The following is a 13,995-nucleotide window of genomic DNA, read 5'->3' as shown; positions in this document are numbered from 1 at the left end:
GTATCAAGGTCTAATTTAATAAACCATCCTCTAACAAGCAATTACCAACAATATTATTCAAGAAAGGTTTACAAAAGACCGTCCAAATGAAACGGTATATCCAAAGGAAAAAGTTTAGAAATAGATATTAAGTTTCTTGAAAATCCAGGTACATAGAAGGTATTTTCTAGATACAAAATATGGCCAGTCTTTAAGGTCAATTTGAACGTTCCAACAGCTTCCACATGTGAACGCATCTTATTTCCCATTATGATGCTTCGCTCACTTTCCGTTGGAATTCTTTTGTTCAACAATCCCTGCAAAGTTTTACATATATGGATAGTAGCACCAGAGTCAATCCACCATGTGTTATGAGGTACATCAATAAAATTTGATTCATAACACACTAAGGAAAGAAAAGTACCTTTCTTTTCGAGCCATTTCTTGTACTTGATGCAGTCCTTTTTCAAATGTCCTGTTTCTTACAGAAGAAGCACTTTATTTGCCTTTTGTCAGTCACTTTGGCTGACACTTTCATTTTCTTCTTCTTAACAGGAATATGATGACTGGTACTGCCGACCTCTTTATGTCCTTTTCCCTTATGAGAGGTGAGATAAACACTCTCTTGCCTCTCTTGTTTTATTCTCTGCTCCTCATCAACACACATGGCTAGAAGTTGATTCATAGTCCATTTTTCTGTATGTGTGTTGTATGAGATCTTAAATGGTGCATACTCCATAGGCAGAGAATTAAGGACAAAGTGTACAAGAAAAGTTTCTGACATGTCTACTTCCAATGATTTTAATTGGGCAGCGATGTCACGTAATTCCATAATGTGCTCGCGTATGCCACCATTATCATTATACTTTAAGGAAGCAAACCTTGATATTAAGGTGCTGGCTAGGGCTTTCTTTGAACTCACAAATTGCTCTTCTACTGCTGTTAAGAATTCTTTGCAGTTTTGCAATCTGGAATTGAGCCCCTTATCTTTCTGGAGATATGATTTTGTATGAGTAAAAGACTTAAGCGGTTTGACCGCTCCCACCTCTCATACAACTTTTTCTCCTCTGGCGTAGTTTCCTCCGTGGGGACAGGTGGCATGTCCTCACGAAGTGCCAGATCAATATCCATGCACCCTAAAGTAAATGTCAGCCTTTCTTTCCATTCCGAGAAATTTGAACCATTAAGTATTGGGATGCATGATGTAGATTGTGAAAAAACTGTCGGAAACAAAGCTGCAAAACATATGCTTACTATCAATATGCATGCTATAATTACGCTAAAACCTTATCTAAATCACTAACCCATATTAGCAATTTAGTGAGTAAATCAAAATTAACTTTACATGATTTACCCCTTTACGATAAAACTAATGCATTAAGTATGATATTTAATGAACTTTATATATCTAGTTGAAAAATCCAAAGAATAACAGCCAGATCAGCTCCAGATCGGTGGTGGAGCACTAGGCTCACTTAAGTACCAGCCTTTCTTAGGCACGTATGCCTTTTTGACAAGCTTTTCTTAGACACCGTTATTCAATGGATAAAATTTTACTAGATATTGTTCAATGTTAATGAAGAATTCAAGGCCTTTGGGCAACAAGATTTCATCATAAATATCATACTAATAACATTATTTCATCCCACCATTAACTTTGTATAATGATTTCCCTTTGGGGCCGGTTCATTATATATGATGCAACTATTCAATTTCATGAGATGATGATAAAAAGACTCTTTATTGATTAAATTAAACTAAAGCATTCTAAAATTTATGGGATGCTTTGGCTCGTCACCACAAATATGCAAAAATTTAATCATTTATATGTCTTTTCCTACATAAGATGCTTTGGCTCGTCTCATGCATATATCATCCTTTTATCATGAAAAATATGAATAATTTAAACAATCATGTATCATCATAAGAAAGCATATAAATTGATCATTATGCAATAAATTCATTACATGGAGTAATATATAATTGTCAAGTACTGTTCTGTAATGAAACTTTAGCAAAGGGACCACATAAAAATATTTTAGGACCCTTTTGATAATTCAACTTTCGGCTGGGGACCATATATGAATTTCAAAAGCCCCTTTTTCAGAATAACATATTGTCAGGGGTTTAACTGTAAAAGGCCCAATTTAAGCCAAAAGGATTCGGGTTTCGGGTTGCGGGCGAAGCCCAATAACCCGAAACCTGTTAATCCCTTCACCTTTTTTTTTTAAATGGATTCGGATTCGGGTTGGATTCCAGCCCGAAACCCGAACATCTCTTCATCTTCCCCAAACGAAAGAGGAGAAGGGGGCCAAAACCAGTGGCCCTTCTCTCCTAAACGACGGCGGCGCAACCGCCACCGCCGGCCGTAGGCACGGCAGGCAGCGGGGCGGCCACAAGGCGGGGCCGGAGGCCGGGGTCGGCCGCGGAGGCCGCGGGGTTCGGCCGCAGGGTGCGGCCGCAGCCCGCGGTCGCGGCCGCAGGGGCGTCGGCCGGAGGCCGTGCTGCGGGCGCCGTGGGTGGCGCGGCTGGCGCCGCTGGCAGTGGCCGGGGCCGCTTAGGCCATGGCGGCCGATTTTTTTTTTTTTCTTCTTTGCCCGCGGTGGCCATGGCGGGTTGCAGCCGATGCCGGCTCGCCGAGGGGCGGGCCGCGGCGGCCGGGGACGCGGTGCTGGACGGTGGCCCTGTTGGCCACCGGTTGGACGGGGAGGGCCGCGACCGAGACCCGCCGCAGTGGTGGCCATGGCAGCGGCTCTCCCTTCCTCATTTTTCTTGTTCGAGGTGAAAGGAGGGGAATAGGAGATGAAGTATTTAGTCCCACATCGGTCAGAAAAAATTTTTCATATGGGTAAATAACATCAGGTCCACGCCGTCCAGCGAACCAAACGGGTATGATTTATTTTGGAATCCAATCCACCCGCTCTGATACCATTGATGGAATTGATTAACTTAATGAATTATAAATCATACCTTGATTCGCTAAATCCATCTTTAAACTTTGGTGCGTGCGCAGCCTCGATCACCGATGATCTGAACAAAGATTAGCGAGTAATCTTCTGGAGAGAGAGCACTTAATGCGTGTTTTGAGAAGGGGTCTAACAGGCTATTTATAGCCCTCTCCAGGGACCAAACGCTGCAGGTGGTTACACCCGTGAAGAGTCACCCCCCATCAAGGTAACTCTTCACTGCTGTGAAAATACCTAATGCCCTTGTGATTATCAAGATTTACGAAATTCAAGGGACACTTGTCAAGATGTGGGTTCTAATTAAACGGGATCAGGGTTTAATTAAAACGGGATCCAACAGATTAGCCTATAAAATATTTTTGCATCCTTTGAGGTGGATTAGAACAGCAACCAATTTTTGCGGAAAGAATGAAAATGAAGTGGATTTATTTCTTCAAATCCCAATGTTTTCAATACAAACCTTTGCTCTCTACTAATACTTAACACACTAATAGCAACAACATCAGGCAGGTAACATTACTTAACAGCTATATATTCTTGATGCATGGACAAATTATCATTAGAACTAAGGATACTGCAGGCCAAGATATTTTGACCAGTAGAACGGCCATGACCTAACTTGGAAAAAATTCCACCACTTCTTTTTTCGTCCAAGTTCAACTTTCAGAATGGAGTTAGCGATCGAGTCCAAGTCCATGATAAGCTTGGACCTGCCCCTCCCAGATCCTCAGGCTTTGACCCAAATTCCTTGTAGAATTGGAGACCGGAATTTTAGCTGTAGCCATAGCCATCAGTCATCTTCAACATTCGTTCCATGGAATCCTTCCAACATTTGATTTTTCTCATCATGCAATGACTACTATAGCATGCATGAATAGCTAGCTAGCCCTTGTAACCTCTACAGGTTGGCTGGCGCATTATCTACAGCCTAAACCATAGTTTAATTCCTTATCTCACTTCTAACTTTCAAGCCACCTTTGCATGTAGACGGTGCGCCATGATCTCACATTATATTAGCTTCATGACAGCAGCAAGCATCACAAATGCAAATTAACTCTCCCATCATGACTTGAATGCCATCTAAGTCTCCGATGGTGTCCATCGTCATCGATGCAGTGGTCCATCTAATTGACTGACCTCACTTCTCATCACCACAATCAGCGGATGGATGGATGACAACAATATAAATCATCATACCAGCTAATAGACTTCTCTAATGACCCATGGTTGGATGACACATCTATTCATCATTCCTTCACTAGACTTTGATGATTTGCCATTATTGGTGGAGACCATTATATGGCCCTTGGTTTGTAATTCTAACTGTTGGATATCATTGGTCAAGAGTCTGCAATTTCTAGATATTTACCGATCACGGTCGTCACTAATTGTTGTCTTTTTAGTGCGACCCTCATCTTTTGTGTTCTCTCCAAAAAGAAGTCCTTCAAGTCAAGGCTGAGAGAAGACCCTTCGGGTCTTTGCTCTCTTTTCTATTTTCCATGTAGCCAATTCTCTGTCCTTCCCTTTTAAGTTTTCCATTGAGATGGTGGGAGCTGGACTTGGAGTCAACTGCAGCGACTCTCAACAGGGGGAAGTCTTCATATGGTGGAATGGAACCCACTAGACTTAGCTTTTTTAATTAGGTTGGTCTGTCTATAGTGTGCTGCCTGTGTAGTATGTGTGGGCATCAAATGACTGCATGTGGGGCTCACCTTTGTTGGTATTATGAATGTGTATGCGGTGCGAAATTTGTATCGTAGAGTGCTGTGCAATACCCGATGGCTACCATCGAAAAATAGACGGTCATCAACAGCAATGCACCATATATGCCATGTAAAACCATTTTGTTTGATAGTCATCCATCTCCTGATAATAGCTATTGGATCTTTCACAGTACTTACGCACTGCAAGGATCCATGCTTCTGCTTTATTAAGCACCAAAGTCCTTTAGATATGATTAGTGGTAAGATGGGTGAATTGGTGACGGCTGTTTTAACCTCTCTAGATGTCTAGCCAATCTAGTTAACAACTATTGGATCTTGCACAGCACTTACGCACTGTAAAGGATCCATGCATGCTTATGCTTTATTAAGCACCAAAGTCCTTTAGACATGATTAGTGGTAAGATGAGTGAATTGGTGTCTAGCCGGTTTAGTTGACAAATCTAGAGAATCTCTTTCCATTTTTTTTAAAGATTTATAATTATTTTAAGACCTTTCTATATTTGAGATCTAAAATATTGTTTGGTTGATATTCACTTATCCTCTCGTCAATCTTTGGATAGAGAAATTATGTATTTGATTGGTGAAAGTGAGTTTTATGGAAAAGAATGACCTTATACAAGAAGATGTAAAAATAGCTAGTATTTGTCAAGGCTTAGAATAACAGCGTTTATAACCATTATAATTGTTGTTATAACAGTCTCAGCCCCCCATTTAAGTATTATATATACTAATAGAGAATAATATAAATTTCACAATGCATTATTTAGCATCAGATCAATTCATTTTAACTCAAATAATAGCCACTATTTTGACTAGTATCTTTACCTCAATAAAATTACTAGTCTTTTAAATTCAAATTTTTATATCAAATTTTTCCTGTAAAAGAGATTGCACGGTCTAAATTTGTTCATGAACGGAAAAATAACACCATTTTGTTCCATTGAAGCCATCATTTCTTGTTTTAACAGTCATTGTGATAATGATTATCTTAAAAACAAAAATTAAAATACTGAGATAGATCATAAGTAGCTGTTATAACTGTTACGGGGGAACTCAGCCACCATGCCCCACGTGACCGGCACGCGCGCCCAGAAGACTACAGCTGCCCCTTGATCCAGTAACCCGACCCGAGTCGGATATCTTCGGCTTCGCAGCCCGACCCCGAGTCGGCTGCCCCTTGAATCCAGTAACCCCGACCCCGAGTCGGATATCTTCGGCTTCGCAGCCCGACCCCGAGTCGGCTGCCCCTTGATCCAGTAGACCGACCCCGAGTCGGATATCTTCGGCTTCGCAGCCCGACCCCGAGTCGGCTGCCCCTTGATCCAGCAATCCGACCCCGAGTCGGCAATCTCTCGACAACGACAGCTGTTCCCCTGAAGCACGCCGCGACCCTCTGCTCCACTACTCCCTGCAACGGTCGTATCCGGCGCTGCTCCACGATCTCCTGTAACAGCCGTACAAAGCGGAGCTCCACTACGCCCTGTCATGGCCGTACCCAGCGCTACCCCCACGACGCCCTGTAACGGCCATGTCAGTGGCAACTCCATCGTGCCACACGATGACCAACCCCCCAGAAGGACCCCCCAGCCTGGTATATATGCGGCTGGGGAGAAGGGGGGAGGTAAGCAAGAACTCCAGTGCATTCTCCTACTGGTTACTATTATCTCTCCTTCTCCTCCAATCTCCTCTGACTTGATCGTCGGAGGGCCCCACTACCCCAGTGGTGGTGCGAGGCTTGCTTGCAGGTTTCCGGTGGAAGGTGGAGCGCAATCAACACCAACCAAGGCAACTCAAACGGAACCCCGTTCACACCGCTGTGCCAATCGTTCTCGGTTTGGACCACCAGCAACAGTTGGCGCTAGAAGGAGGGCCCGAATCTCAGAGCGATCGTAATGGCACGGCGAGGTGGTCGTGGAGCTTCCAATGCCTCCGGTCGCGGGGCCTCTCGCGCCTCCGGCGGGAGGCCGCTGGCGTCTCCAACACATTCTCAGCAACACTCCACCCGTTCCACCCCCCATTCAGATGGTCGAAGCCGGCTCAGTTCGACCAGTTAGCCCAGCAGGTTCGCACCCTCGCGGAGGCAGTGCAGAACCTGCAGGGTGTGATGTCTCGGGCGCCGCAGCGGGCCCAGGAGCCGCTGCTCCCTGAGCGCTCACCTGTCCTCCTCAACCCGTTCCTTCCTCTCCCATGGGGAGGAGCGCCGGCGCGAGGAAGATTCTCGAGCACGGTCCATTCTGCCGGGACCTTCCCATCGGAGCTGCGCGGGGTACGAGAGGCGGGCCCGGGCGCGTTCCCAGACCCCCCAGTCCTCAAGGAACCCGCGCTCCAGTCGGTCCCCTCTCGGTGCTCCTTGTCTCCCACCCATCGGTCGCGCTCCCTGGACCGGCGGGTGGACGATCTCCACCGACAACTCCAGGTCCTGAAGGGCCACTCCAAAGATCCCTTCGCCGACTTGGAGATCTCCTCCCAGCCGGCGCTTGCCTCGAGGATCCTGCGGACCCCGAATCCGCCGGGGTTTAAAAATGCCGGCGATCGAGCCCTATGACGGGGCGGCGGACCCGCGGGATCACGTCGAGAGTTTCAGGACCCTTATGCTCCTCCACGGAGCATCAGATCCTCTCCTCTGCAAGGCCTTCCCGGCGACCCTCCGTGGCCCGGCAAGGGCGTGGTTCGCCGGCTTGGAGGCTAACTCAATCCAGTCCTTCGACCAGTTTACTCGCCTCTTCATCACCCATTTCGCCGTCAGTAGCCGGCGGCGACTGGTCTCCGACTCCCTCTTTGATGTCCGGCAAAACGAGGGAGAAAGCTTGCGGATTATCTTACCCGCTTCAACAAGGCTACGCTGGAAGTCCGGAACCTGAGCCAGGAGGTGGCTCTTTCAGCCCTGAAGCGTGGCTTCCGAAAGGGCAGACTCACCTTCTCCCTGGACAAACGCCTGCCGCGGAGCTTCCCGGAGCTGTTGTCCCGGGCGAACCAGTATGCGGACGCCGAGGAGCGGCCGCCCACCGGAGCAAGGAGGCCGCCGAGATCCCTCCAAAGCTCGGGAAGAAAAGGCGAAAAGAGGCACGCCAGAGGAGGAGCCCGACGCCTCACGTCGGCGCAGAAGCCTGTCGCCGGCGAGGAACCACGGCGCCCTACGCCCTCGTTCTCCGCCCCGACGTTTCAACCGGTACACTCCTCTCCTGACTCCCCGGGCCCAGATCCTCATGGAAATCAAGGGGCGGGAGGACCTCCCGGTCCCGAGACAGATGAAGAAGATTCCCTGGGAGGAGGCCCTCTCGGGCGTACTGTGAGTACCACCGGGACCACGGCCACGACACCGAAGACTGCTTCCAGCTTCGGGACGAGATCGAGGCTCTCATCCGCCGAGGGCGTCTCGGTCGATATGTGAACGACCGACGTCCCCCCGCAGACCGCGTCCGGCCGACCCGGCCCCTCCGGAGCCTCGGGAGCAGAATCGACCCGTCGCGGGCGTGATCCACACTATCACTGGGGGCTGCCCCCGCCGAGAGGAACGCAGGGGGCTCGACTGAAGCGTCAGGGGCAGCCGTCGCAAAGAGGCAGAGGGTCGGTAATGTAATCACTTTTTGTGATGAAGATGTAAAGGGGGTTCAGACCCCCCACGATGACGCCATGGTGATCTCCCTCACTATGGCAAACTATGATGTAAGGCGTGTTCTTGTGGATAGTGGAAGCTCAGCTGATATTTTGTTTTACGAGGCCTTCCAAAAGATGAGCTTGTCCAGACAATTGTTGCACAAAACATCCACCCCCCTCATAGGATTCACTGGTGACGCTATCTCGGCCGAAGGTGTCGTTGAGCTGCCTGTGACTGCGGGCGTTGCACCCGCAGAAGCCACGGTGCGGCTCGGGTTCTTGGTCGTCCGTGTTCCCTCGCCTACAACGCTATCCTCGGACGACCCGGACTGAACGCCCTTCGCGCGGTGGTCTCTACGTACCACTTGCTCATGCGGTTCCCCACGGCGGCCGGGATTGGAGAGGTCCGAGGTGACCAACCGACCGCAAGGCAATGTTTCCTAGCAACTCTCAAAGGGAAGAAGCCCGTAGAAGCCTTAAGCGTCGAGTCCCTCGACGCCAGAGACGAGGTGGCCTTGCGGCACGGGGAGCCGGCCGAGGGTGTGATCGAAGTTCCCCTCGAGGAAGGTCGCCCGGACGGACGATCCGGGTCGGCCCAATCTCGACCCGGGAGCTCGGGCCCGGTTGGTGGAATTCCTCCGAGCCAACGCGATGTATTTGCCTGGTCGGCGGCCGATGTACCTGGGATCGACCCGGAGGTCATTTCCCACGCCCTCAACGTCGACCCGACCCACCGACCGTAAAACAGAAGAAGAGACACTGTGCCCCGGATCGGATCCGAGTGGTCGACCAGGAGGTAGACAAGCTCTTGGAGGCAGGATTCATAAGGGAGGTCAGCTACCCCGAATGGCTGGCAAATGTCGTACTTGTCCGGAAGGCGAGCGGAAAGTGGAGGATGTGCGTCGACTACACCGACCTGAACAAGGCATGCCCCAAGGATAGCTTTCCGCTTCCGCGAATAGACCAACTGGTCGACGCGACTTCCGGATATCAGCTGCTGTCTTTCATGGACGCCTTCTCCGGCTACAACCAGATAATGATGGCTCCACAGGACGAGGAGAAAACTGCCTTTATAACAGACCGGGGGCTGTACTGTTACAAGGTAATGCCCTTCGGTCTGAAGAATGCTGGCGCCACTTACCAGCGCCTCGTCAACAAAATCTTCAAAGAGCAAATCGGCCGGAACATGGAGGTGTACGTGGACGATATGCTGGTGAAGAGCCGCCATGCAGACCAGCACATCGCGGATCTGGAGGAGACTTTCGCCACCTTGCGGAGGTTTCGCATGAAGCTGAACCCAGCGAAGTGCGCCTTTGGCCGCTTCGGCCGGGAGGTTCCTCGGCTTCATTGTCAACGCAGCGGGGGATCGAAGCCAACCCGGACAAAATCAAGGCCATCCAAGATATGTTCCCTCCGACCAAAGTGAAGGAGGTTCAGGAGCTCGCTGGGAGAGTCGCCGCGCTCGGACGATTTGTGGCAAAATCGGCCGAACGCTGCCACCTTTCTTCAAGGTTTGGAAACGCCCGAAAGACTTCCTCTGGACGGCCGAATGTCAAGCAGCATTCGACCAGCCTCAAGGAATACTTGGCGTCTCCTCCCTTGCTGTCCAAGCCGCAAGAAGGGGAGATGCCTCTACCTCTATCTGGCGGTCTCCCCAACCGCAGTCAGTGCGGTACTGGTTCGGGAAGAGGCAAAGCCTCCAGAAGCCTGTGTACTACATCAGCCGGGTCCTACGGGATGCCGAGACGCGGTATACGAAGGCTGAAAAATCGCCTTCGCGCTGCTGACCGCGACCAGGAGGCTTCGCCCCTATTTCCAGGCCCATTCTGTCACCCTCTTAACCGATCAACCGCTACGGCAGATCCTCAGCAATCCTGAGAATGCGGGACGGCTGGTGAAGTGGGCAGTAGAACTTGGTGAGTTCGACATCCGCTACCAGCCTCGACCCGCCATCAAGGCCCAGGCGCTCGCAGGACTTCCTCGCTGAGTGCACGGTGCAGGAGGTGGAACCTAGACCGCCGGAAATGCCCAGCCTCGACCCCCGATCTGGACGCTTCACATCGATGGATCGTCGAACCCAGAAGGTGGAGGGGCCCGGGCTGGTCCTTACCAGTCCTGATGGAGTGATAGCCGAGTATGCTTGAGGTTCGGATTTCCGGTGACCAACACGAGGCGGAGTACGAGGCCCTAGTCACGGGACTCAAACTCACCAAGGAGCTCGCATCCGGCGCCTGAAGGTCTTCACCGACTCCCAGCTGGTGGTCGGGCAGGTCCGTGGGGAGTTCGAAGCCCGGAACCCGACTATGCAGAATTACGTTCCGGAAGGTGCAAGCACTCATTCCCGACCTCGGCAGTGTCGACATCCAGCAGTCCCCAAGAAGTGAAAATGCCAGGGCCGACAGGTTGTCCCGCTTAGTGGGCGCGGACGCGCACAACTTGTCGAGGGCGATCTGCCTGGAGACCTGGATGCCCGAGCATCGGCGAGGCTGGAGCTGTGATGGCGATGGATCCGGAGCCGTCTTGGATGGACCCGCTCGTCGCCTACCTCACCGAAGGGATCCTCCCTGAAGACGAAGATCAAGCTCGGCGACTGTCAAGAAGTCCGCCCACTACGTACTTTATGGAAGGGAGGCCTGTATCGGACCTCGTTCACCGCCCCCCTCTTAAGATGCCTCTGCCCCTCGAAGCGGCCTAACGTCCTCGGACGAAGTCCACGAGGCGTTTGCGGATCACACTTGGGGGCCTAGGTCTTGGCGCACAAGATCATGAGGCAAGGGCTATTATTGGCCTAACTTGTTGGAGGACTCAAAGGATCATGTACAGAAATGCGACGCCTGCCAGCGCCACGCCAACGTCCAGAGAGTCCCTTCTGTCCCCTTGGCACCAATCACTGCAACCCTGGCCCTTCGCCCCAGTGGGGAATGGATATCCTCGGACCATTCCCCGTCGCTTCAGCTCAGCGGAAATTTTTGATTGGTTGCAATCGACTACTTCACCAAGTGGGTGGAGGCAGAGCCGCTGGCCACTATCACGGAGGCGCAAGTCCGGAAGTTCCGTGAAGAAGAACATCATCGTCCGATTTGGGGTACCTCGGGTCCTCATCTCGGATAATGGTCCGACAGTTCGACAACAAGCATTTCTGTGACTTTCTGCGAGGAGTTCGGGATCGAGCATCGGTTCAACATCTGTGTCGCATCCCCCAAACCAATGGCGAGGCCGAGGTCACGAATCGGACAATCCTCCAAGGAATCAAAGCGCGAATCGGTCGGACGAGGCAAGTTTGGGTCGAAGAGCTCGAGAATGTCCTTTGGGCGTATCGGACCACGCATCGGACCCCTACCGGGGAGGACGCCTTTCAGCCTGACCTATGGCACGGAAGCCGTTGTCCCCGTGGAGCTCGGACTCCCCTCACCTCGGGTGGCCGCGCACCGTCCCGAGGCCAATTCCGGAGCAACTCCGAGGGAACCTGGGATTCTTGGAAGAAGCGAGAGAAATGGCGGCAGGTTCGGATGGCGATGTATCAACGGAGGGTGGCCCGATATTACAACTCCAAGGTCCGACCGAAGCTTTTCAGAATCGGAGATCTGGTGCTAAGGCGAGCTAAAGCATCTCAACCTGGCGGAAGGTGGGAAGCTAGCGCCAAATTGGGAAAGGCCGTATAGGGTTTCGCTGGGTAAACCGACCCGGCTCCTACCAGTTGGAGGCCCTAGATGGTCGAGAAATTCCAAGGAGCTGGAATTCCGCTAACCTGCGGATGTATTACCAGTAGAACGACAATGCCAGAAAGACAGTTCAAAAATGTATAACACTTTTCATTTCAATAATTTCTGGTTACAACGGCGTGGCTCGTGTGATTACAAGGAATTCCCAGAGGGGAATTAGGGTGGTAAAGAAAGTAAAGAAGAGGTGGAGACTCCGAGGAGCTGGAGATCTGGGATCCCGAAACTCCATCTGAAGCGGCTGCAATCCCGCCGGAAGTGGGTGCTTCCAACCGGAGGCGCCATCGGCGTCTCACGAAAAAGACGAAGAGCCGGCGCGGATGAAGAAGAAGTGGACGAAGGAGAAGTCCACACTGCTTCCAACCTGAGGCGCCATCCACGCCTCACGAAAAGAACGAGGAGCCGCCGCAGACGAAGCTCCCGCTGCCTCCAGGGGAACGCCACCTCCAAGGGATATTCCGGTCCTCCCCAGTGTTAGGGGAGAGAAGGAATACAAGGGAGAAGAGCATATGGAGGGCGGTCCCGGATCAGGCGCCTGGTGCGGAGCTCATCGGGAGGCCGAACTTCAAGGAGGGGAGGCGTGATCCCGGATGAAACGCCTAGAGCGGAGTTCCGCCGGGGAGAACCTCCTTGTTGATCCCAGATGAAAACGGCTAGTTGGCGGAAGTCGCGAAGGGCGCGCCTCCCGTTCCTTCGGTAGGGGCCTCTCAACCATGCGCCGGAGAGGAGGCCCACGATCCATGGCAACCTGAGCAGCTCCGGCTTGGCAGGCTCCACCGTACCTGCACCTATATTTGTAGCCGAACTGTGGCCCCCCGGTCCGTTCTGATGCGGGTGGCTTCCAATAAATGCGGGCGGCATCGAATCCGGAGCCTGTTCCAGCTCTCGAGGCGTATCTTCCCGCGATTTCCTAAGCGTCATTCTCCTTAGTCGGCATTCTTTGTGCAGGACACTCCGGGTGGCATGTACCCCTAGGACCACGTATCTCCGCTCGCGCCCAGGCCGCATCCGCCTCGAAGAACGCGCGTATCGCGGCCGCTTAACTGACACTCCTTGCAAGCAGCAACAGGCGATCCGATTTCTCAGGTAACCCTCAATTAGCATTTAATGCCCTCTGGTGTTTCCCAGGCGACGCTGGGAGAAGGAAGAGAAACACGATCGCAGCTAGCCACGGAGAAATTCCGTCGGGCGGCAAGCGACAGGCGCACGACCAGCGAGCGGAATTTTCTGAGGCTCGGCCCTCGGATGCCAGGGCTAAACCCGATGATCATCCCGGGAGCAGACTAGCCTGAAGCCCCGACCGGTCGCCTCGGCTTGCGCCAGCCTTGGCCGACCAACGAGCGGAATTTTCCGAGGCTCGGCCCTCGGATGCCAGGCTAACCCGATGACCATCCGGGAGCAGATTAGCCTGAAGCCCCGACCGGTCGCCTCGGCTTGGCGCCAGCCTTGGCCGACCAACGAGCGGAATTTCCCGAGGCTCGGCCCTCCGGATGCCAGGCTAACCCGATGATCCATCCCGGGAGCAGACTAGCCTGAAGCCCCCGACCGGTCGCCTCGGCTTGGCGCCAGCCTTGGCCCGACCAACGAGCGGAATTTTCCGAGGCTCGGCCCTCGGATGCCAGGCTAACCCGATGATCATCCCGGGAGCAGACTAGCCCTGAAGCCCCCGACCGGTCGCCTCGGCTTGCGCCAGCCTTGGCCGACCAACGAGCGAAATTTCCCGAGGCTCGGCCCTCGGATGCAGGCTAACCCGATGACCATCCCGGGAGCAGATTAGCCTGAAGCCCCGACCGGTCGCCTCGGCTTGCGCCAGCCTTGGCCGACCAACGAGCGGAATTTCCCGAGGCTCGGCCCTCGGATGCCAGGCTAACCCGATGATCATCCCGGGAGCAGACTAGCCTGAAGCCCCGACCGGTCCGCCTCGGCTTGCGCCAGCCTTGGCCGACCAACGAGCGGAGTTTCCTGAGGCCTGACAACCCTCAGATGCCAGGCTAACCCGATGGTCATCCC

The sequence above is a fragment of the Phoenix dactylifera genome, chromosome 2 (genome assembly GCF_009389715.1).
Source record: "Phoenix dactylifera cultivar Barhee BC4 chromosome 2, palm_55x_up_171113_PBpolish2nd_filt_p, whole genome shotgun sequence".
Classification (NCBI taxonomy): domain Eukaryota; kingdom Viridiplantae; phylum Streptophyta; class Magnoliopsida; order Arecales; family Arecaceae; genus Phoenix; species Phoenix dactylifera.
The sequence above is the reverse complement of the archived record's forward strand: the minus strand, read 5'-3'. Positions refer to the sequence as shown.